The sequence below is a fragment of the Macrotis lagotis genome, chromosome 2, assembly GCF_037893015.1.
Source record: "Macrotis lagotis isolate mMagLag1 chromosome 2, bilby.v1.9.chrom.fasta, whole genome shotgun sequence".
Classification (NCBI taxonomy): Eukaryota; Metazoa; Chordata; class Mammalia; order Peramelemorphia; family Peramelidae; genus Macrotis; species Macrotis lagotis.
Window position 1 is genome coordinate 265,784,938 of NC_133659.1, and position 27,036 is coordinate 265,811,973.

The following is a 27,036-nucleotide window of genomic DNA, read 5'->3' on the forward strand; positions in this document are numbered from 1 at the left end:
TATATGAAACCTACGTTGTAATAATTGATCCGAGAATAGGGGACAAGACTATACACAAGGGTTGAGTGGCAGCTGGTGGCAGAGTGGTTAGAGAGCTGAGCTTGGAGTCCCTAAGACCTAACTTCAAACCCAGCTTCAGATTCTTGGCAGCTGTGTGACCTCAAGCAAGTCATTTAACTTCTGTTTGTTTTAGTTTCCCCAACCATAAAATGGGGATAAGAAAATCCAGATACTTGGTAGATATGGGACTCTGAGCAAGTCATTTAAACCTTAGTTTCCCCAACTGTAAAATGGAGATAAGAAAAGCCATCCTCAGACACTTGCTAGCTATGGAATCTTGAGCAAGTAATTTAACCTCTTTTTGTCTCAGAAAAAGTTCATCCCACTCAGGATTGCCTTAAGGATCAAATGAGGTCATGTTTATAAAAATGGGGTGGCTCATAGTAGGCTCTATATAAGATCTTATTCCTTTCTCCCTTTGTCTCCCACATTGAATAGTCTCAGTTGAGTGAAGCAAAAGCTGAAAACTTAAGTAGGTCATTGCACTGATCCCCTTTAGAGGTCTCCTCTGGCAGGGGTTTAAGGGGAAACCCATCTTCTTTGGGAGTACTGGAAGTCCTAAGTAGACAGGGACCAGGTCCTCTTTACCTTGTCCTTGGAATAGCACAAGGTGACACGAGAATTAAGAATGTCGGTGTTCTAAAGTACCTTATGGCTCATCTAATCCAACCTCCTCATTTTACCGAGCAGGAAACCCAGGCCCATAGAGATAAGGTAACTTGTTCAAGGTCACCTGGGTAGTTAGTATCCTAGGGAACCAGCATAGAGACTCAAGCCTTCCTACTCCAAATTTAGTGATCTTTCCATTGAAGACAGCAGTGGTTATATTGTTAACCCTTGTAATCCCAGCACCTACCTAGTGTTTGCTGAAGAATCGTTGTTGAATTGAATTACACTCAGCAGCCTTTGCAGATTCCTTCCGGCTTGGCAAGCCTAGATGGAGACTATGTAGGACTAAAGCTGCTCTCCCTACAATTGTTCTCAATCTCCTTCCCAGTCAGGTTTCTCTGGAATGGGATTTGAGCTTCCTTTATTTTTTTGTTCATTTGTTGAGGGAAGACACCATGGTAAAGAGGGAAAGGGGGCTAGATGTGGAGTCAGAGAAAGCGTTCAAATCCTAATTTTGCCGTTTATTTCCTATAATGACTTTGGGCAAATCACTTTCCTCTCACTGTGCTTTTGTTTTCTCATTGATAACAATCAGCAAGTGGGGGGAATGGTTGAATTAGGTGACTTCAAAGGTCTGTTTCAGCTGTAAATCTAAATGCTATGTCTATGTTCTTATTTCTCTATCTTTATTTCTTTATATTCTTTTCCTCTATAATAATAATAAAAATTTATATAATAAAATATACCATAATAATGTTATAAATAATAAATATAATATTATAATATCATTCCATGCAATAATCATATAATATGATATAATTGGGCAGCTTGGTGGTGCAGTGGATAGAGTACTGAGTCTGAAGTCAATAAGACTCATCTTCTGACCTCGGACAAGTCACTTCTCATCTGTTAAATGAGCTGGAGAAGGAAATGGCAAATCACTCCTGTATCTCTGCATAAAAACCTCAAATGGGATCATAAAGAATTGGACATCACTGAAAAATGACTAAACAACAACAAATGCAGTAATAATAATAATAGTTATGTAGTACCTACTAGATGACTGACACTGCAATAAATGCTTTATAAATATTACCCAAAATGCAGATTATCTCATTTGATACTTATAGCTACTGTGAGGAGTAGATATTGTTATTATTCCCATTTTACAGTTGGGGAAATTGAGGAAAAACAGAAGTCAGATGACTTGCCCAAGAACAATGAGGTAGAAAATATCTGAGGGTTATATTTAAACTCAGCTCCTGTTGGCTGCAGGCCCAGCGATCTATCATCTTTGATATTTAGGTAGGTTCAACAATGCCTTTTTAAGGATGTTTAAACTGTCTCCTTTGCTCAGTTTGTGGGATCAAAGACAATGACAATGAATTGCCATGTTCTTTGAACTGGCATTTTTAAAAAACAGCTTGACAAACTTGGTGTAAACAAATACTTTTCATCAAATGATCTATAACTGATGAGAGAATAATATTTACAGTGAGGCAATTTATCATTTGTATAATCTGTTTACATTTCACACATTCTTGCTTTCATCTTATTTTTTTTCCCTTTAAACTATGGAACAATACATTTTCCTTGACGTCTGCTGTAAGTTCTTTATTCTTCTGCATCCCTCCCATTAAAATCAGTTTTGTGTTTACCTTGGCTTTCTTATACAGTCAAAAATTGATTATTGGAAGACAACCCAAATAGGTCACTGAGTCCAAATCTCAAATTTTACAAATGAATAAAATTAGATCCAGGGAGGTCAAGTCACACAGGTAGTAATTAGCAAAGCCAAGAGTTAACCTGAGATCATCTAATTCTACGTCTGGGGCTGTTTTCCACCATATGCTGAGAGGGCATGAAAATAACAGGATATGTTGAAAAAAAGTGGAAATGTTTAGGTTGGAGAAGATGAGACTTAAGGACAGGTGTGTGCTAGTAATTAACAACTAACTCTCTAGGGAGAAAATGTTTTCAAAATACAGTTTTGGTCTTCGTTGTTATTTTTAGGCAATCGGGGTTATATGGGTTATGTGATTTGCTCAGTCACACATAGTCTGAGTTCCGATCTGAACTCAGGTCTTCCTGACTCCAGGTCTGGCACTCTATCCATGTGCCATATAGAAGTAAACTTCCCAATGACATTGTTTTAAGTGCATTTTTAGCATTTTCCCCATCACTTACTTTATCAAGTCTAGACAAACCACAAATCAGGGTTGGTTTGTAGAGTTTACGGATTTCCAAGGTGTAAATGCTCACACTGAAAACCTAATAAATGAGGAGATGGCTCTTGACTACCCTTCCTTGAGAAGGAGAGGCTGCTGAGGAGAGATCTAATAGCTGTCTTGGACTTTTGGAAGAGTTTGTCACATTCAGGACCATTTAGATTTGTTCTCCTTGACTAGAGCAGACAAACATAGGACCCGAGGGTGAAAATGACAAGACAACACATTTGGGTGAGAAAAACTTGATAATTAGAGTGAGATAGTATACTTTACAGGTTGGTTTCTCCATCCCTGGAAGTCTTCAAACAGAGGGTGGATGACCACTTGTAAGGGATATCGTAGACAGGATTCCTGGGCTAGAAAGGGAATGAATGACCTCTGCAGCTCTCCCAATTCTGTGTGTATGATTCTATAAGAAGAGTCACCTTAGGTCATTTCTTGAAACAGGTCTCTCTCTCATACTGAGAGGACTCCACTGAATAAAGACCAGAGATTCAGGTCGAAGTTGAATTCAGGGAGTCTATTAAGGAAGAGAACTTATGGAATGAGAAGATGCCACTTCTTTCTACAGAGAAGGAAACAGGTTCAGATAGTTAAGGAACTTGTTCAGGGATACATTGATAGTGGATATTGGAATCAGAATTGGAACTCAGGGTCTATAACTTTAAGCCCACTTCTTTCCACCATATACACTTGGAAAATAAAGGGGTTGGATTCTATTCTTGCAGCTCTAACTATGAAATCCTGCTTCTGACTATGCCTAGCAGTGTGACCATGGGTAGGTAATTTAGACTCTAAACTCTGTTTCTTCATCCATGATATGGGGAAACTATTACCTAGATTATTTCTTTCACTGGATAGTTGTAAGATTGAGTGAGACTATTTTTATATATTAAAAGTCCTATATATGCATTAATATTATTATTTAGCCTATTCTGTTTATCCTTTCTATAATGAGCATTATATCTACTTACAGTCGTGATGAAAAGGAGTTTTTTCCTCCATCCCAAAGAAATATTTTGAAGTAAGGAATATTCAATTCTACTTTGTTGTTTACTGTTTCAGTCATGTATGACTCTTCATGACTCCATTTGGGTTTTCTTGACAAAGATTCTGGAGTGGAATGGTTTACCATTTCCTTTTCCAGATCATTTTACAGATGAGGAAATGAGGCAAACAGGGTTAAATGACTTGCCCAAGTCTGAGGCTAAATTTGAACTCAGGCTTTCCTTACTCCTAATTCTCTCCACTCCTTTAGCATTCTAGCTAAAAATATAAAACAAAACAAATAAAGGACAATTCTGAAACATGTAAGAGACTGGACTCTATCCCTCACTTCCATATTCCCATTCATTTCTCATTCATAAATCATCTTATTTGTGGTATGAACCCTAGATAAGGTGGAGAGACAAAGGAAAGAAAGTGGGCTCATTTGGAAATGTTTGAGAAAGACGAGAAAACTTTATGTGGGATTGTATACATGCCATTGAATAGCCTTATAAAGTCTATTGCTATTCTAAGATTAAGGAAAAAAAAGAAAATTGCTTCAGAGACTGAGCTACCCCCATTGTGGAATTGTCATTTCCTGATCACAGGACCAAAAAGCACTTTGAGGAGAAAGGAAAAGAACTTGGAGGAGGATGGATCTGAGGAAAAACACAGCAGCAGTCTTTCAATTGACTTGTCTTTTTTCCCCCCTTTCATCCTATATTTCCTTCTTAAGAGCAGGGTAAGGCTACAGAATTTCCCATTTCTTTCATCTAAGACCAAGGCCATCAATTTCAAGTTGTGACAGGTAGATGAGTTATGACAATAGAAAAGTTCTTGCTTGCCACCATTCTATCTCAGAGTTTAAATTGTGTTGTTTTTGGCTTTTACTTGCTGATAAAGAGATTTCCTCTGTATTTAATTTTCTGCTGTGTCTATCTGCCAAAGAATTTGGTGTCTGTAATATTCATAAGGGAATAGATCAGCCTCCCAAGTCTCTGAATGTATATTTTTACTGCAGCAAGAAGTCAAAAGTGATTTATGGGTTACTAAATCTTAGGGATTTTTTATTATGTAATTTGTACCATTAATGAGGGTCAGGTCTTAATATTCCAGAGCAATAACATGAGCACTAAGTTAGCATGAAAAATTGCAGCATTCCTCTACAAAACTGCATAATATTGCCTTCCATGATGCATAATCTCAGAAAATGTCCTTCCAACCATTCTTCTTTTTCATTTTTATTCTCCAAGACTTTGATATTCTCTGTTGAATGAGCACACAGTGCTTATTATTCTTCTTTTATTAAAAATACTTTGATGGCAACATTTATCTTGTAATCATATAAAAACTAAATTCTGATGCCTCAAGGATCTATGGTTTTGTTGGTTCTCTCCATTATACCTTCGGATTGACTTCCTGAATTGCTATATCCAAAAGATTCATCATCCATCAATCAGCAAACATTCATTATATAACAACTATGTGCCACTAAGCTAGATACTGGAGCCACAGAGGCAAAACTAAAATGGGCCTTGTCCTTAAAAAGTTTACATTCTCTCAGGGACACAATATGTTAATAAATAAATCAAACACACTTAGGAAGTGGTATGGACCCTATTCTTGCTGTCTCTGATCTTGCTCATTATTTGACCTCATTACCAAGGGCCTAGAGTTCCCAGAGAGTGAGAGAGATAATCACTATGTACTTATAACTCAAACTTTTTCAGAATTTTATGTATAACCCTGATGTGGGAAAGGGAAAGAGACAAGAGGAAATATATTCCTACTGTTATCCACTGTAGCTCCTAAGCCCCATTCAGTGTATTTTCCATTTATATAAAATCAATCCCTATGAACATCATTAATTCTTTTTAAAAAATAATATTAATTTGTTTTTAACACTTATTTTTTAAAATTTTGAATTCCAATTTTTTTCTCCCTCTAGCCCCTCCCCATCTATTGAGAACACAATCAATGTTATCAATTATATATATGTGAAATTATGCAAAACACATTTTCATATTAGTAATGTTACAAAAATAAAAAATAAAGTGAAAAATTAGATTTCAATTTGCACTGCATTGGTAAATTCTCTTTCTAGTGGTGGATAATATTTCTTATCAGGGTTTTTTTTGGATTGTCTTGGGTCATTGTATTAATCAGAGTTGATAAGTTTTCCACAAATGATCATCATTATAGTATTGCTGCTACTGTGAACAATGGTGTCCTGTTTCAGCATCAGTTAATATAAGTCTTTTCAGGTTTTTTCTGAAACCATTCTGCTTGGTATTTCTGAGAGCACAATAGTACTCCAATCATAGACTATGAAACAACACAACTTGTTCCACTTTAATGGATGTCCCCCAAGTTTCCATTTCTTTGCCACCATGAAAAGAATTGCTATAAATATTTTTGTACATGTGGATCTTTTCTCTATTTTTGATGACCTCTTTGGATACAGAGCTAGTAGTGGTATTGTTGGGTACAGTTTTATAATCCTTTGGTTATAGTTTCAAATAGTTCTCTAGAATGATTAGTTAATAATAGTGAACTATTGATTCTTTTATATAATATATATATATATATAAAATGTTTTATTTTTTGCTAATTATATGATAATTTTTTTTAATGTTTTAAAATTTTTTTTTGTTCCAAATTCGTTCCCTTCCCCCCCTTTCCTGAAATGCTAAGCAATCTGATACAGGTTAAAACATTTGCACATTAGTCATTTTGTACAAGAATACTCAAATTAAAGAAAAAGAATGTGAAAAATAGCTCTCCCCAGTCTGTATATAGACAAGATCAGCTCTTTATCTGGAGGCAGATAGTATACTTTATCATTAGTCCTTTGGGATTAACCTGGATCACTGTATTGTTGAGAATAGCTAAGTCATTCACAGTTCATTGAACAACGAGAGAGAATCCTACACCAGGTTTTTTGAAATCAACCTACTTGTTATTTTTTTGTTTGTTTTTGCAAGGCAAATGGGGTTAAGTGACTTGTTCAAGGCCACACAGCTAGGTAATTATTAAGTGTCTGAGGTCACATTTGAACTCAGGTACTCCTGACTCTAGGGCCAGTGCTCTAGCCAATGTGGCACCTAGCCACCCCCTACTTGTTATTTCTTATAGCATAATTCTCCACTAATTCTTTAACAAGACAAAATCATAGATGACCATAATGTCAAAGAAATTCCATATAAGGCAAATGAAATAATAAACATCATAGTTCCCTCATAAACCCAGGTCATTCTCCCCCACCAAGGCATCCATTGTCTATAGAGGACAGTGGCCACACATTTATAGAAACTTAGGAAAGAGAAATATAGGTAGGGAAAATCATGAACTTGGATCAACTAACAACTCTGGGTGGCAGACCTTGTTGTCATCAATTTCCTCAGGAATAATGTGCACCACACTGAGTTGTTTCTGTGCAAAATGGTCTCTTGGTCCTCACTGATCTCCTATTGGGCAGATCTGCTCCTTTTCTGTTCTCAAGCTGATGAATCAGGGACAAGCTTTTTTAACTCACAACCACCCTTAGCAGAGTGCTGAGAAAATATTTGTTATTATAGTGATAAGTGCTTGCCTTGAGACAGAAAACTATCAGTTCTCTGGGCAATGCAGTAGAGCTCATCCAGGACATCTTTGTTGAAATATCCAATATCTAGTTGGAAATGCACAATTAAAACTTAGGAGAGATAGTAGGGCTGGAAATGTATACCTGAGGTACAGTGGATAGAGAACAAGCTTGGAGTCAGGAAAACCTGAGTTCAAATTTGACCTCAGAGACTTCCAACTATGGCACCCTGGGCAAATTATTTAACCCCATTTGCTTCAGTGTCCTCATCTGTAAAATGAAATGGAGATGGAAATGGCAAACTATTTCTGTATCTTTGCCAAGAAAACCCCAAATGGTAAAATGAAGAGTTGGACACGACTAAAACAACTGAACAACAGAAAATAGATCTGAGAGTCACCCACAAAGAGACAATAATTAAACTGGTGATCACACACACACACACACACACACACACACACACACACACACACACACACACACAGACAAAGAAACAGATGAGATAAGAAGGGGTCCCAGGACAAAGCTTAGTGACCAACCTTCTGGTGATGAGCCTCTCTAAGCTTAGCTAAGCTCTATTTTCCCTTTGCCCTCTTTCCTGTCAAAGTTTTGAAGAGTTAAACTATATCCTCAGTATTATATAGCCAATTTCTCCTTTTTCAGTAAAACCAGATCTGAGTTCCCATAGACAATGGGAAAATTGTAAGAGTATCTAGAGAATTCAAGGTATAGAAAAATAAAATATCTTCCACCACTCCTGTCCCAAACTCCTCTCTGGAAAAAGACATAAATAAATGATTTAATGGCAAAGTCCTTTGTGAGGAAAAATGACAAGGATCCTTTTACATTGCATAGAGGGGGAAAACAGTTAAAAGTAGGAGTCACTGGCATTCATGCAATTCATCCTCAAATATACTTGAGAAGAATCTCAAGATTTTTTTCCTCTTTAACTCTGGCAAAGTTATCTGGTGAGAGATTCTGCTACTATAGATCTCTTTTTCCCAAGTTCTTGAGTTTCTGAAGTGTTCAGGATACACACTGTAAGTTACTTTGTATGCTTATCAGAATAAACAAAAGTACAATTTTTAATCATCAGATTATTAAGTCATTCTCTTTTGGTCAATAATTATTTCCAAATAAAACTGGCCAATAAGATAAATATAATTACCCCACCTTTAACTAATAATGCTCCACTGAGAATTAGAAGAGAGATGATTTCTCTATAGTAACAAGGGAGATTTGTTTCTTAGGATTTCTTAGAGACATAGGGTCTGTGTAAATAATGAGAAAAAGACTGAATGTCGCCATTAGGACTCTATAAATGACTTAGCCTTCGTTACAAGAATTCTGGCTTATTTTTACGTGTTGAGCTGCTTGTAACAAGATCTAGTATGGAATTACATCAAAACAGACTAAAGTGAGGTTAAGTTAGTAAGACTATGCCGAAAAGAGATATGAAGGAGCCAAGGAAGGAAAACTTCATAAGTGTTTTTCTTTACCTCCTCACAAAGATGAATATATCCAATCTCTTGAGTAAATATCCATGGAAGAGTTATGGAAAAAAGAAAAATATGGATCAGAAGCACACAGGATAAGAAGGTATGAAGGGACTGGAGTATTTACACCAATGAAATCATAACTGCACTATAGAACTCAGGTATTTTAGGAAGGGTTAGCCAAAAATTACAACATGTATCTATAATACTATCCCTCTAGATTCTTCCCCTCACTCTTGAGACTCAGACCTTTCACCCCAAAAATATGCAAAGATTTTCCCAGTTGGAAATAATCTCTATAACAATCATATGCAGCTGAATGGCACAGTGGGTAGAGCTCTGGACCTAAAGTCAGGAAGACCTGAATTCAAATCTCCCTCAAACACTTAATATGTGAAAGGCAAGTCATTTTAATTGTGTTCCTCAGTTTCCCCAACTGTAAAAGTTTTACTAATAATAGTACCTATTTCCAAGGGTTGTTGTGAAAATGAGATGTTTGATTAATAAAATGAATAAATATTAATAAATTAATAAAATTATCCATTCTTCCAGGATCAAACTGTCCCCATTCTAGAAAGACTATCATCCTAATCATTAGACATTTATTGATATAATAACATATTGATAGAAGCAATCAGTGATAGCAACAAAGTATTAACTCATCAACTAGGGAATAGTAGTGGGCAAATTACGATAAATGGAAAATTATTGAAATATAAGAAACGGCATATATGATGAATTCAAAGAATCATGAGAAGATTTATTTGCTTGATATAGAATGATAAAAGTGGAACCAGAAGAACAATATATGCAATGACTATAATAATATTAACAGCTATCACCTTAGAAAACACTTGACCTCCGATAAACTTCAATGACAACAGATCTCCAGAAAAATGACAATATCAATCCTGGAGATCTATTAGGAAAAATATACTTTCTTCCTCTCAGTGGAAAGATGGGGTTCATGGGTGTGAAATTCAGAATAAACTCATACAATTAGTATGAGTTGGTTTTGTTCAAATGCTGGTCTTTATTAATAGATGCTCATCAGTTGGGAATAGACAAATTGGGGTATTTTAAGGTCATAGATTATTGCTGCACTATGATAAAATGATTGATTTTAATAAAATAAAATTAATTAAGAACTCAGAGAAGAATGGGAAGGCTTGTGTGAACTAATTCAAAGCAATAAACAGAACTAGGAAAACACTATATAAAATCATTATAACCATGTAAATGGAAAGAACAACAACAAAACCCTGAACACTGTGCAATTATAATGACTCATTGTTTAATGTGGTCCCCTACCCACTTCCACATGCTTTAGGTTTGTTGATGAAGTTATCCCCTTGAACTTCTTTGGATAAAAAGACCACAGTTTCTTGGTTACTTCTTGGTAACCTAGGAACATAAAAAATTTATCTATATGTAGTATAGTATAGAAATTTGGACACTGAGTTAAGAATTCCTGCTCTAAGACTAAATTTCACTAGTGGCTGATAAGTATTCTCTATATCACTAAAATCACAAGACTGGACAAATAAAGAGATTTGTGTGATTTCTTTCTTTTTTTTTTTAGGTTTTTGCAAGGCAAATGGGGTTAAGTGGCTTGCCCAAGGCCATGCAGCTAGGTAATTATTAAATGTCTGAGACTGGATTTGAACCCAGGTATTCCTAACTCCAGGGCCAGTGTTTTATCCACTGCACCACCTAGCTGCCCCAATTTCTTTTATTTCTAATAATTGTTTCTTACTTTTAGATTTACCTGTCACTTGCTATGGTTTCTGGAACTTCAAGGATCCATGGCCTCCAGTTAACAGACTGAGAGATCACCATGGCAGTACACAATAGATATCAATTATAACCCCTCAAACAATGCTTCTTAGCATTTGATATTCTGATAACCTGAGATGGTAACTCAACTATAGACCACTCTCTCCCGAGTTGCTGAGCTATTCTGTTATAGTTTTAGACTTCTAGACATCCACTGAGAGATCTCCAGATGTCAAAATATTTCTCATATCTAGAAAGGGCATTATCCTTGGTGATAGTAATTGGAGGAAAGAAATTTATAGCACGAATAATGAAGACACTAGAGATGAACAAGGCAGTTACATGGCACAGTCCTGGACCTGGAGTCAGGAAGACCTGAGTTCAAATATAAACTCAGACCCTTAGTTGTGTGACCCTGGGCAAGTCACTTACTGTTTGTCTCAGTTTTTTACATCTGTAAAATGACTGGGGAAGAAGAGGGTAAACCACTTCAGTATCTCTGCCGAGAAAACCCCAAAGTAGGTCACAAAGAATTAAATATAGCTGAAATGAATAAACATCAACAAAAAAAAGGTGAGTTCTTGTCTTCCTTGATATCTAAAAAACAAACCTCTAACAAAACACTGTTCCAATTCACAGAATGGTAAAGGTCAGGAAGGGGAGGAAACCTGTTCAGCAGGTATGATAGATAGCCCTGAGCAGTCAACAAATAATATCAGTAAAGCTAGCATTTCCCCAAGACATGGCCAGAGAACCCTATCAACTGTAAGTTTCAGTTTAAAACCTCTGAAACCCATTTTTAATCAATAAATCCAAAGCAAATACGAAAGGCTAACTATATAGTTCAGACCAAAACTTCTTTCTTAGAAGAGAGGAAAATGGCAAATGAAAATAGAGTATATTGCTCAAAGGATGTGGGCCTTTTTGTTGTTATTGTTCTTAAACTTTGTTGTTATAACTGTTAAAATGTCCAGTCTTAGGACAGCTAGGTGATACAGTGGATAGAACACTAGTTAAGAGTTAGGAGGATCTAAGTTCAAATCCAGCCTCCAACACTTGCTCTGTGACTGGGCAAGTGGCTTAATCTGATTAAATCTTTAAGAAAAATCAACGTTATTTAGTAAAGCAGAATGTTGGAAGCATGGTTCTTTAATAAATTGTATACTGACTAGTAGCGAGCCACATCTACTTTAAAGAGTCAGAATACTCCAGCTTAAATCCCTTCTCTGCCAATCCCTACCTGTATGACTTTAGGTGAGTCATTTAACCTGCATCAACTTCATTTCCTCATCTTAAAAATGAATGACTTGGACAAGATGAGTTTTAGCTGAGTAATCCTCTGTAGCAGTCATTCTTAACCTGTGATCCATGGGATCTAGGACACAAAAAAGTTAAAATTTCTGCTCTATAGATATGATCATCACCAGAGTTCCCCCTGTTAATGTCAGCTCCCAGCAGAGCAGTAGATTTCAGAGAAGGGGCTGACAACTGGCCAAGTGATAGGACTGAGAAATCCCTTTTTGTTACTATCTAGGGAAGACTTTTCCAAATCATGTTCAATCATCTTTTTTTTACTTTACTGTGTTATAGAAATGCCTATTTTGTTCCATAAATAAAAAAATAAAATTTAAAAATATAAAGGAGAGTCTCTCTTCCCCAAAAAACACAACCACACTAGGTACAATTTAGTTTAGAATGTGAAAAGATATGATTTGCTTCCAAACTCTACCTAGATGGAAAGGTAGAACAAGAAATAAAGATGATAATGAGAGACAGTAATTTTCATTTTGGGGGACTCTTGCATGTGGCTAGGAATAGGAACAATGTGGAGAAATGTAGCTGAAGTTGCCTTTAATTTTCTCCTAGGGATCTGATGCAGTATTTACCATGGAAAAATTGATAGATCAACAGTCAAAAGAGACCAGGGTTTGAGGTCACATCTCAGACATTTATTAGCTGTTGAACTTGGGCAAGTCATTTAACTTCCCTGAAATTTAATTTCCTTATCTGAAAGATGATAGCAATAAACTCTAATCAGTGAAATGACCAATCACAATCCCAGAGGATCCATGCTGAAATATGATACCCACTTCCTAACAGAGAGGCAATAGATTCAAGATGCCAAATGAGATATATTTTGAGTCATTTGCATGGCAGAGGACACACACATATTTTTGAATGTGATCAATGTTGAAACTTTTTTTTCTTGACTATGTATATTTGTTACAAGAGTTTTGTTGCTGGTCGTGCTTTCAATGGCAGGAAAAGAAAATCAATGTTTGTTCACTGAAATAAGTAAACTAAAGGTTATATTAATATGAGGATATTATCTCATATTGTTACTTTAACACATAAATGAAAAGACTGCTAAGAGATATCAATCCAGTCCAACAGATGGCAAAACAATGACAAAACAACAACAAAAAAATCCCTGTCATCTATGGACTTGTATTCTACTGGAGAAAATTCTGTATCTTCTATTCTTTCCTTGGGTATAAGGGTGAAGAAAATGAAAGGCAGGTAGGAAATCTTCCGGGCCTCTTCCCATCCTAGACCATGGCTCTAATGGCATATTCTTCTATTCCCCCTCTTTATCCATTCGTGTGTGTGTGTGTGTGTGTGTGTGTGTGTGTGTGTGTGTGTGTCCTCTTTCCCATGCAAATGACTCAAAATTTCAAAACTTGTTATATGGCATTAGAATTTGGAGTTGTTTTTCAGCATGTGGATGTGTGTTTGTATCTTTAGGGTTAATTACATTATCAATTTATAGATACTATTTTAAAATATTTACATATTTATATTTAGCTATAAATTTCTCTGACAGTTCAGGTGTTTGAAACGTGACTCATTAAGTGCTCCAACCTACAAAAAAGCTGAGCATATCTATTTTGTGATAATTGAGTTCACCAACAACTCTCTACTTATCAGGTGCAAGAGACTGAGAGAAATCAAAGTACAGTGGTCATCATATTGGACTGGAGTCACAAAGGCTTGAGTTCAAATCTAGTTTCTAACATTAGCTGCATGATCTTAGACTTAGCTTCTCTGAACCTCATTGTCCTCGGTAGAGAAACCAGATCATTGGTCTAACTGACTTTTAAGAACCTGCCAGTTTCTAGCCTCAGTTCCATGAGCTTAGATGATCTTTGTCCTTCATTCTTGAAGAAGACCATGACATCAGGTTGGTGGTACCATGACAAGTGCATGAATCTGATTTGAGTGAGGGGGTTGATCTAAGTTACCAGTCTCACTTCCTCCTCCAGAGCCATCTGGGTTCAGTGGCCAGAAATGAATCAGTACTACTAGAAATGGCCCTGGATGTGGGGAAATCGGGGTTAAGTGACTTACCCAAAGTCATGCAGCTAGTATCAAGTGTCCAAATTTGGGTTCAAACTCATATCCTCCTGACGCCAAGGTCAGTGATGAGCTTGGAAGTAACTTAGGATCTCATGGGGCTTTTGGAAAGGAATTCTACTTGAGCTCTGAGTCCTTTTCCAGCATTCTTGTAAACACCAAATGATTTAATGTATGTAAAGTGATTTGCAAACCGAAGCAGGGTATGCAAATGCTAACTGTCATTATCATTATTATCATCATTATCTCTTGTAAATGAATGTATTGATATATTTACATGTGCCATAAAACATTATTTTTAGGAATGTCTAAAACTATGGGAATATTGAGTAATAATCTTCAAAACTTTGGGTTTGTGACTTGATTGGATAGGTATTTTCTCTATTCAAATTCATAATTCAATTATTCCTTCTCATTGATATTTCCCTAGCGGATGATAATAACAATAGTGAGTGTTTACATAGAACTTTAATGTTTTGTTGTTGTTGCTGTTAGATCATTTTAGTCATACCTAACTCTCCAGGACCTCATTTGGGGTTATATTGGCAGAGATATTGGAGTGGTTTGCATTTTCCTTTTCATTTAAAGATGAGGAGATGAAGTAAACAGAGTTAAGTGATTTTCCCAGGTTCACTCAGATATTCCTGACTCCAGAGTAGGTATTTTAGCCATTGTGCCATCTAGCTACCCCTTGATTCTGCTTCTGTGTGGGTTTTTCATCATCCTCCATGAATCTACTGAAAAACTTTGGCAGGCATATTTGTTCCTCTTCAGTGTCCCATTTCATTTTGTACTCAATGAACTGCTGAATCAAGTTGTTACTTTGGTTGTCTCTCTCATGGACCCCTGTATCATTCTAACATTTATGGGAAATATTTTGAGTAAAAAATTTCAAGGTTGTGAACAAAGTCAATTTTTTGTTTTTAATAATTGATAAACAATAGAAACTTTGGGATCTTACATTATCTACATTTTTTTCAGTTAATTGTGCCACGTGAAGGTATGGTCTAAGGCTGGAAAGCATCTTTAAAAGCCTACTAATTATCTTTTCTTCTCATCTTTTCATCAAAGATTCACTTGCATGCATAGATAATTCTCATAAAGATTTTATAGAGATAAGAAAGTTGGAAGATAATTAGGTACTGATATCTTATTTGGCTTTTTTTGCATGTAATAGTATACTCTGTCTGAACTTTTCCATTCCTTTATAAACTTTCTTTCTTCGAAATGTTTTTGATTGATAAATCTTGTTAAAATAATTTTTTCTCTTGCATAAACTTCTTATGGACATATTTGATCAGGTCCAGCCAGTCTTCTCAACTTTATTTTTTTTTTTGTACTGCGATTACAATTTGTTCACATAGTAAACTGGATACTGAGGTAGTAACCAGAGCTCAGCCCAGTTTCTAACAAACAATGGATAGCTAATAAATACTTGTTGATTAGGACAGCCCAGATATTGTGGATATGCTATTGTTACTGATGAATGGAGCACCACAGAAAAGCCATTGGTTCTGTACAACATCATGTCTATTTGTTTTCTTCCAGTTTCCTCTATGAGTTCTCAGAATGATCTAGCATTTTTAGTTTCATGCCAAGCTTCTTAGATTTATTTTTCCCCTACTGATTTTCATTGTGCTCTAAGATTTTTATCTTCTTTCATCCTCCTTGTAATAGTCTGCAAATGAACTTGCATCTTAAATATGTATCATCCTTAGTGGCTTTGTGCTTGGCAAGGAGATCAACTGTTTGTCAGCTGAAGCAGTTTCTGGACTTTTGGCTAACTCATTGTACCGACTGCTTTTTTATCAGCTAAATTTTTCTAACAAATGATGATTATAAGAGCCAAGTATTCAGCTGACATTTATATGGTGCTTTAAGATTTACAAAATATATTACGTGTGTGTGTGTGTGTGTGTGTGTGTGTGTGTGTGTGTGTGTGTGTATATATATATATATATATAAAGTAAAAATCTCCACTTGACCCTTCTACCTATTCAGATATTATCCCATCTTCTCCCCTTCACTACTAAATTTCTTGAAAAAAGTACCTCTACTACCTACCTTTTGCAATTAGGTTCCCAGGCCAACCAACCCACCGACATTGATAAGGTCATGATTTCTTAATCACTAAATTCAATAGGTTGTTTATTTTTCATTCAGTGATGTCTTTTAAACTTTTGATTCTGTTGCCCACTAGGTGTACTGGATAATTCTCCTCTTCTAAATGGGTCTCATAGTTTTAGATCATCATTCTCTGTGATCTCCACTTGCTTCTCACTATCTTCCCATTGATTATTGTAGCTCCTCCTCCCTTAGCCCTCTCCTGCACTACCCCTTCATCCCCTCCCCTCTCCTCCTCTCACTTTCTCTTCTCTGCTCCCCTCTCCTCCTCTTTTCCTTCTATGCACTCTCCCTTTAGAATCTTATTCTTATGGTTTTAGCTACCACCTCTATCCAAGTCTATCTCTATGTCTGACTTCTCTTTTTAAGTCCTAGACCTATAGATCTAACTGCCTTCAAGTGTGACATCTGCCTAGATCATTCACTCATCTCAAATCAATGTCTAAAACTTGAATTCATTCTCTTTTCCCTTAAACCAACTCCTCTAGGGTTGTCTGTTTCAACTGGTGACATCATTATTCACCTGATTTTCCATGGTCATAACCATTAGGTTATATTTTATTGTCTCCTTCCTACATCTCTTCCATCCAATCACTCACAAGATCCTGTCAATGCCAACTCTCTAATATCTCATAAATCCTTTATCCTTTCCTTTCTCCCTATTTTCACCCCCTCTGCCTTAATACAGTAAACATTACCACCTGTCAGAACTATTACAGTAGCTTTCTTTCATAGTCTCCTAATTCCACTCTACCCTCATTTTATTGACCCTATATTCCATACCATTACCAATACAATTCTTATGATACATAGATCTGAACATATCACTACTCTGCTCAAACATCATCAGTGCCTCCCTTCTTTCCTATCAAGTTCAAATTCCTCTACCTGATACTCAAGGACTTCCCCAATCTGACCCATTCTACCTTTCAAACTTTACCTCTCTGACTTTGCTCAGACAACATCCTACTCCAGAAATGTCTACATCTACTCTTCTTCACTTTCCAAATCATCATCCATTTGTTAAGATCCAACTCAGATGCATCCAACCCTATCAATTAGACTTCCCTGATGATCTAAATTCAGTTGTCTCAAACCTTACATATTACTTTGTATTGTCATTTTCTAATACACCTTACTTGTAGTATTCCTTATAGTTATGTGTATTTATGTATCTTACACATAGTAGGTAATTAATAATAACTGCTTGTTGAGTTTTTAGACTTGAATAGAGATATTATGCTTCAACAAAACTTTATATCTTCTCCAGAACCCAACTCTGCAAAATAAGTATTGAATACTGCTTATTGTATGTATATGAACCAGTCATATATTTGTTTTAAAAAACTCTTAAAATTTTTAAAAATATCTTTTATTTCCATCTGTGTTTGACCAGCTGCTCAAGGAATAAACACAGATCAGCCTCCCTCTGTCTACCTTTTCATATACAAGATGCCACCCACCTAGAATACCCCCTCCCCAGATTCTTCAAGTCCATCAAAAGTTTCTGGAGTCCCTCAGACCCAGAGTCCTTGTTTCAGAGTCAAGACCTAGATCAAATTCAAACCCTGGACAAATCAGTTTGCCTCACTAAACCTTAGTTCCCCATCTGTGAAAATAAAGGGGGTGGAATAAATGAACTCTAAGGTCCTTATGGCTCTAAATCATCAGTCCTATATAATCATGAATATGGACCTGTAAAAGTCCATCTGTAAAATCTATTGACAATGATGTAGGCTTCTGTGATCTTTCCTCAGATAACTATTTAATTCATTCTTAATTAACTTCTTAGGAATTTATCTTTTCTCTCTAATTAGATGGCACAATCAATCTTTAAAAGAAGGGGCCATAACTTATTTCCTTGCATGCTCTAGGCCTAGCCCTATGGCTGGTTAATTGCTCAGTAAATATTTTTTGAATGACTTAAATTGGAATGACTTTGGTATAGTTGTGTCTAGAGACAAAGGAATGTATTTGATATCCTTTTGGACATTGGAAAAACTATCAGCCATGGGCTGACATACCAAAAAAGATCAAAATTTAGGTCAATTCCTCTATCAAAGACCAAAATTTATAGGAGTGTTTTGATTTATAAAAGAATCTGAAATATGAACATTTAATTAGGGTATGATTATTCACTTCCCAAGAGAATGTTTCAGCTTAAAGTCTCACCACAGAAACTCTTTACAAAGCAGTTCCCTGAGTGCACATAAACATTGCTTATAGATCATTAACTCACTGTGGCAGACGGGAACATAGTCAAGAGACTAAGAGTAACAAGAATAAATACCAAATTTTTATTTTGCTATTATTTTAACCTTTCTATCCCTGGAACCTAGTACAGAGCTTCCAGTTTGAAAGTCATTTAACAGATTTTTTATTGGATTCATGATTATTAGCTTTGAAGGTAAAATATCTTAGAAATGATACATAAATGAATGGAAGGATCTGTGATTCCATCCATGTATATATTCCTTCCAACACTGCTTGAGTAGATAGTTTAATAAATTACTTTCCTAAAAAAATCAATTTATAAACACCTTACTCCTTCAACAGCTTTCTGGACTATGTAGGGCTTATGGGCAGCTGGAACACAGTGAACATCCTGGAAACTTGCTAAACTTAGCATGTGATTGGTATAGAAGAGAAGGAAAAGGGAGAAAGTATTTATTTTTAATGTTTTTATTTTTATTTATTTTTGTAAATATTTTATTTTAAATAAATATAAAATGAGAAAAGAAAAAATTTCCATATACACAACCGACCATAAGAGAAGATTCAATATAAAAAATTAATTTACATGTCAAGAAAACTCTATAATAAATATTGCACATTGATTCCAAAGCTGCCCAGATTTTCTTTGCTTCCTTGTTGGTTTTCTTTTGTCTCTGCTGTATACTTTTCACTTTATGCTTTTCTCCTGTCTCCCCCTCACCCTAAAGAAGACTACAATTAAGCTTGAATACATGTGTATGCATATGCATATGTAGGTGCATATATGTGTGCTTGTATATATAGATATCTATAAATATATACATGAATACACATATATACATTCATACACATATATGTAAGAACATGCTATGTCTATCTCCTACTGTCATCTGTTTCTCAAGGTTCAAATCTGTTCATGTTTTTCTAGATCAACCAGTTCATCATTTCCTATTCTTATTTATTCCTATCCAGCAATATTCCAATCCAACCCTAACCTATCTGAGGGATTTTATAACAAAGTTTTTTCCCCTTCACTTTCTGCTATCCTATTCTTGGCTACATAAGTTTTATTTCTATAAGGAAATTTTAATTTAAATAATTAAAATTATCCTTTTTCATACTCCATCAATGCCCTCAACTTATAATATAGATTAAGATCTTATATTGCTGAATCTATTTCTTTTACATCTTTCCCCCTGATTTCTTTGAAATTCCTGATCTTTTATTCTTCCAAATGAACTTTGTTATTAGTTTTTCTAACTCACTAAAATAATTTTTTAGTAATTTAATTGGAATGATCTTAAATAAATTTATTAGGAAAAACTATCATTTAAAAAATTTTATTAACTTTACCTACCCATGAACAATAAATATTACTTCACTTATTTAAATTTGAGTTTATTTGTATAAATAGTATTTTATGTTTTTGTTCATATTGCTTCTGTTTGTTTTGGCTCAAGTATTTTATATTAACTAGGTATTTGAAATGATCTAAAACAATATTGAATAGTATTTCTGACATACATGTGACAACACAAAGTGTAGTTTCTCTATTTTTCAGTTTTGATTAAATCTATTTTAACTTTAATTTCATCTGAGAATGATTACTATCCCTATTTTTTACATATTAAATTCTACTCCTGTCCTTTATTTAACTTTGTGTGTTATCTCTCATTTTTAATGTTTCCTGAAAGCAATTTATTGTTGAATTCAAAATTTTAATCTTCTGTTTATGTTTGATGGGTAAATTCATCCTATTCACATTCTAAGTTACAATTAGTTTTGTGAATTTTCCTCCTTTCTAATTTTCCTCACTACTCTTCTCACTCTATTTATCCTGTCCCTCCTCACTCCTCTGTTTAACTGCTACCTGTTACTTTGCTTTCCTATTCCTTGGTTTTTACAAGGAAATGGGGCTAAGTGGCTTGCCCAAGGCCACACAACTCAGAAATTATTAAATGTCTGAGTCTGGATTTGAGCTCAGGTACTCCTGACTCCAGAGTTAGTGCTCTATCCATTGCACCACCTAGCTGCCCTCTCTTTACCCCATTTTGAATGAAAGGAAGGTTACCCACCCCCACTTGCTTCTTCTGTATGAGTTAATTGCTCCTTTTTATCTCTCTTTACACATTTATTCTTTTTTTAGAATGTCACCAACATACTCAGCTCTCCCCAAGCCTTTCTTTCAAACTACCCAAATAATGATGACAATCATAAGAATATTGCTAATGTTTTTCACAAATAAAAAGTAAATAATTTAACCTTGAGTCCCTTTTATTTGGTCTTTAATGTTTACCTTATATTTCACCTGGATGTTAATATTGAATTTTCCCTTAAGTTTTGAGATTTTTGTCACAAAAATACTCAGTCTTAGAGTTTGTTAAATGTCTATTTTTTTTTCCATGCAGGATTATAATTAACTTTGTTGGGTAAGTTACCCTTCTTTGTAACCCCAGTTTATTTGCTCAACAGAATATAATATTCTAGAATCTATGGTCCTTCAGTTTAGTAGTTGCATGGTCTTGGGTAATCTTTATTGTAACTTCATGAAATTTAGCTTATATTCTTGTTTCTTTCAACATTTTCTCCTTAACCTGGATACGTTGAAACTTGGCTATGATATTCCTCTAAGTTTTTCTCCTGGGATCTATGTCAAGTGGTGATTGGTGGATTTTTTCTATTTTCACTTTGCTTTCTTGTTCTACAGCTTCAAGAAAACTTTCCTTGATGATTTTTGTAGTTTATCAAGATTATTTTGTTGTTATTGTGTAAATGTCAAGGAGTCAGACCTTTCTTATATTATTTCTTGATCTGTTCCTCAGATCAGTTTTTTTCTGATGAGATGTTTCACTTAAACTGCTACTTTTTCATTCTTTTGATTTTGTTTTAGAATTACTTAGTGTCTTAAAACATCATTAACTTGCCTTGCTCAATTCTAGTTTCAAACCCAATTCTGGTTACCCAATTATTTTCTTAAGTTTTTGATTTTCTGTTTCCAATTGGTTGACTTTCTTTTCATAATTTTCTTGGATTGTCCCCTTTTTTTGTCTCTAATTTTTCCTTGATCTCTCTTGTTTGGTTTTTAAAGTCCTTTTTAATTTCTTCCCAGATTTCTTTCTTTCCATTTTTTTTGCTTGGGATCTTTGAATATTTCTCTTTAAAAAAGGAGCAACTTTTTTTTTTAGTCCATGGTCTTCTTCCGAATATAAGCCCAGATGTTCTCTATCTCCATAGTAACTATTCATGGATTAGGTTCTGTATCCTTTGCTTACTCATTTTTATTTATTTTTGTTTTATTTTGTTGATTAATCAGTATTTATATTATTATGTATATAATAATATGTATATAATAATAATAATAATAATTAAAATTAAGTGAAATAGTAGCTATTAGTATAATCAAGTCCTAAAATATGGAGTGTGATGCCTCAAGCCTAAGGTCCTACTGTTATTTTCTGAGGTCTGGCTTATAGCTCAACCTTGGACTCTTCTCTCCACTCCTAAACCACACATAGGGCTCCCAGCCATACTGTCCCACAATTGATCTTGCTCCCTGTGGTCAGTCCCTCCAGTGGCTGTAAACAACTGTCCTCTCTGCCCCAGATGTGAAATCAGGGACTCTGTTCTGCCCACAACCATGAGGGTCCCACCCCCTCTATTGTATTCACCAGGTGTATGCTAGCTCCTTCTCCCACCCACTAACCACTGCCTGGGAAGCCCATCTGGTCAGCACAGCTGTGGTTTGTGTCCCTCAACAGTGAAAGGTCCTTTAATCTTCTCCTACTCAGTCATCAGACCCCATCACATTGTCTGTGAGATGACAGTTTCAAAGACTGATGTCTCTCCATCTAACAGCACCCCCCCCCCCAGGACAAATCTCCTTCCCAGGAGATCAAATCTTTCTTGGGGATCTTCTCAAGTTGTCTTAGGAGGTCAACTTTTGCCAGTTCTGCTGCTCTGAGGTAATTTCTCTTTTTTTGTGGAATAAATTTAGAAAAAAAAAGTTTCTGACTTAATTCTTCTTCCCAGAATTCTTTTCCTGAAACAAGGATTTATTTATACCTACTAGTTTCCAGAAACTGTACTAAGTACCTCCAAATATTATCTCACTATAAAATTTTATTTTATTTTTAATTTATGGAATAAAACAAACATTTCCATAACATAGTATACTGAAAAAAGTGATTGCACATGAAACTGTGAATCTGTTATGTACAACTTGTAATTCCTTTTAAACATAAAATAAAGTTATCACATAGATTTCTTTATTTCATTCTTTTCCTTTGTTCTTTCCTTTTCCCCCTCCCCACTTGAAAATAAATAAGCAAGTAATGTCACACAAATTGTGAACTCAAAATCATCCAAGACTTTCAACACATACACACATGTACATATCAAATCAAATAAATCTGGTACTATTTAATGGTAACCCGTCATCTCTACTTCGGTTTGTTTGACAAATCTCTAGCTAGGAAGTCGATTAATGAAGATGAAGTGAGGGTAGCCACTGAGGATTAGAGTTTAATTTCCAGTACAGGGACCTAAAAATCAATTGCACAGTAAAATTCAATAATTAGCAACTACTTGGCCCATCCCTCATTTGTCACCATCAACAAATTAAGTGCTTTCCATAGGTTCAGCATCCCTTCTGCTTGGTTACAAGAGAAAAAGCCAAAAGAACTGAGGACTAGCCGTTTGGGGATTAGCCCAAAGAAATTCATATAATACAGATGAAGTGGAAAGAAAACTGGACTAGAAATGGGAAGAACTAACTGGGTTGGATTCCCAGCTATGCCATTTATTTCCGGTGTCACTTTGAAAAAGTCATACAATTTCTTTTCCTCAGTTTCATCCTATGTAAACCGAGGGATGTGAACAAGATAATATCTACAATCCCTTTATAAATGTATCACTCCTGGATTTCTTTAGAATATATTTATACATATATACATACATACCCTAAACTTATATATCAGAAATATTATTTTATTTACAGCAATAAAATAGCAAACATTAAATAACACTTTGAGGTTTTCAAGGCACTTTAAAAATCTTATCTCATTTGATCCTCACAACACCCTATGGGGTGGGTGTTATTATTACCCCCATTTTAGAGAGGAGGAAACTGGTACAGAGAAAGATTAATTGATTTGCTCAGAGTCACATAAGTAGTAAGTGTGGGTAAAATAAATAAAAAAGTTCCCTGGGCATCATGGCTATTTGCTTTAAAGAAAAGATTGAGAGAGATATATGATCAGTAAGGTTCCCACACTTAAATTATTAATTTTTCTCCTAGCTGAAGATATTATCCTTAAGTATAAATCAGAGCAGAGGATTTATTACAGAAAATCCTTGGCAAAATAATCTCTCTTAAAATTTCCTCTGACAGAGATGAGAACAGTCAAAAGGAGAAACATGGTAAGTAGAAATAGTCTTGCCTGACTTTCTTTGGTACTTTAAAAAATGTTTACATATAAATTATCATCTTTTGTTTTTATGTTTTGTTATTTAAAGAGTTGCACTATGCCATAGCTTTTAAAGGGTTGGTCTCAAAGTCAAGAACTGGGTTCAAATCCTGCCTCTAATACATACCAGTTTTGAGACTGTGGGCAAGTCACTTAACTTCATTGCTCCCAGGCAAATCTATAATCTACCAATCATAAAGCACTGTCTACCACTTATTATATTATATAATATTACATATATAAATATATATCATATCATATAATTAAGATAATATTATATATTATTATGTTATATAATATTATATATAAATATATATCATATCATATAATTAAGATAATATTATATATATATTATTATTTTATATATATATTATAGCCAATAGAATTAACCAAAGGATAGGTCAACTGTCATCATTCCAACTCAACTCCAAGGGCTCCCTAGTATCTCTATTTGGAATTTAAACTATCTTCATAACTCGCTTCCTTCCAGACTAAATGTAAGAATACCTTTTATTCTACTTTGTGATGAGAACCCTGGGTGGGAATAGAACCCCCCCTCCTTATTTTGTTTTTACAGCCCCCTGTGGCAGGTTTGCTTGTTTGCTTACCCATTCATGCTGTTCTCTTTTATGAGGTTCTTGCCTCATCAAGTGACCACAGGGCCTAGACACTTCTTGTTTACACATTAATGTGTGACCACATTCTGTGATGATATCAGATGAAGTGTGTGTTTGGAAGGGAAAACCACATTCCTTCTGCTCCCTTGGACATAAAACCCTTGGTAATTATCAAAGTAGAGCCAAATAAATTAAACATTGGTTTTCATTCACCAGCCCAAATCCAAACACCCTTCCCTATCTATGACTTGCTTCTTTTATCTGTATTGTATCCTTTTCCTAGAATATAAGCTCCTTGAAGGCAGAAATTGTAATTTAGTATCTGGTGAATATTATTTATAGACTAATAGATAATAGAGTTCTTGTATATAATGATACTATTACCATATAACAGAGTCCACATGAAACAAGGAACCATAGTATATAATAACTTCACTTATTAGATTTCGTGAAGTCTGTTTTCAGGTCTTGGAATTCTCTCCAATAGTCTGCAAGGCCAGTTAGATCGCCAGTGCCTCAAAGTAAAGAGAAGAAAGTCTGGGTAGCTTCATCTGTCCTAACAACTGTGGCATTCTCAGTAAGAATTAGAGCTAGTTGGCCAGCCCCAACCAGCTAAGTGATGCAGTGAATTAAGTGCTGGTGTGGAGTCACTCAACTTCCTGAGTTCAGATCTGACCTTAGACATTTTACTAGCTGTGTGACCATGGCTAAGTCACTTCATCCTGTCTGTAAAATGAGGTGGAGAAGGAAATGGCAGATCACACCAGTATCTTTGCCAAGAAAATTCCAAATAGGATCATAAGGACATGACTGAACAACAACAAAACAGTGTTACTTGCTTACCTGAGATGAAGAAGTAGAAAGAAAGGACATCAGACATCCAGTGTGGGCAGCCAGTCTTCTGTTTCCATGGTACATGATCACATCTGATCCATGAATATCATAGCTTTAGTTTTCATCAGAAAGCACACAACTAATACCTGCTTGGGACACAACAGTACATAACTTATACATAATACCCTGCTTGGGCCCTTGTCTAGTGTTACTTAAAGAAAGCACAATAATCTGGACCTACATAGCTTTCTGAAATTTGCAGGATTTTGTTCATTTCTTGAGTCAAGGAAATAGCATATTATTGCAGGACTTAAAGGAAAGGGAAAACATAAAGAGGGGACCTTAGTAGCTCTCCTTCCTTGAACCCATGCTTCTTGGGAGAGTAGAGAGGTAAAAGGGAAAAGAAAGACTTATTTTATCAAGGGTGCTTGATCAAGTGTTTGGAGGGCTTAAGGGAACAACAAACCAAACTGTGTAGAATGTAGAGGAAAAGGCAGTCCCCACCCCTGTCCCTTGCCTCGCTTCAGCTGGATGTGACTGGTATCCAAGTCAAGTCATCTCTTACAGACAACTTTGGACTGATACCATCTTATTTCTTGTAAACATCAGTATTTGACCCTATCCTGTGCAATTTCTTGTGCCCCTTTGTTTGAAACATGAGAGCCTGAGATACCACTGGGAGCCACATGGAAAAAAGAGGTCTCCTAATATGAAACAAGGATCCCAATTTTCCCGGTCATTGTGAGAAAGTTTTCTTTCCCTTACTGGGGAATAACCATGATCCATCTCTATGCTTCATAACTACACTTTCGAGGGAAGAATGACTAAAAACTTGGATTCTTTCAATCTGCCTATCAGACCACTGTTACTCTAGCCTGGCATGGTTGCTTCATCTTCTGCTTGTCTCACCAACTCTTATAACCTCTCTTTTGTTTACATATCTGTTTAAATTTCATGGGTTCTGGAGCGCTCCAGGTAATGAATATCTGCTTGGTCACCCCAGGAGTCATCTCCTAATATCTCAAGTTCTTATATTCATGCCTCTAGAAGAAAAGGAGGATCACCCATGAAAACAACAAATAAGAAAAATATGTTTGATTCTGTCCCCTCTTAGATACATCTGAAATTCTATTACCTTTTATTGTTTTCCTTCCTTCTTGTTTTCCTTTCCTTCTCTTCTTCCTCCTCTTCTTCCTTCTCCTTCTTCTACTTCTTCTACCTCTTCTTCTCCTCCTCCCCTAAACCTGCTCATTCTTTTCCTCATCCTTCTCTTCTTTCTCCTCCTCCTCCTTCCCCTCCTCCTTCCCCTCCTCCTCCTCCTCCTCCTCCTCCTTCTCCTTCTCCTCCTCCTCCTCTTCCTCCTCCCTCTCCTTCTCCTCCTTCTTCTCCTCCTCCTCCACTTCCTACTCCTCTTCCCTTTTCCTCTTCCTCCTTCTCTCTTTCTCATCTATCTGTGTCTCCCTCTGTCTCTGTGTCTTTATCTGCATGTCTCTCTCTCTCTCTCTCTCTCTCTCTCTCTCTCTCTCTCTCTCTCCTCTTTCTGCCTCTGTCTCTGTCTCTCTCTTTCTCTCTCCTGTCCCATTACCTTTCTAAATCTAGAGAAAGACAGAGGGAGGAAGGAAATAATATAATAATAATTTTTTATTTCTTTGGGTTTTTTTCCCCTCAGGAAAAAAGTTTTACTGGGGA

At 35.6% G+C, this 27,036-nt stretch overlaps 1 long non-coding RNA gene across 1 annotated transcript in view; it reads right to left on the minus strand.

The window, feature by feature from the left end:
- LOC141511681 (uncharacterized) overlaps window positions 1-25,540 on the minus strand; it is a 32,258-nt gene extending 6,718 nt beyond the window's left edge. The window contains exon 1 of the long non-coding RNA XR_012475365.1: window positions 25,357-25,540. This is a non-coding gene — a long non-coding RNA (uncharacterized LOC141511681). The remainder of the gene's footprint in view (window positions 1-25,356) is intronic.
- Window positions 25,541-27,036: the final 1,496 nt, after the last annotated feature.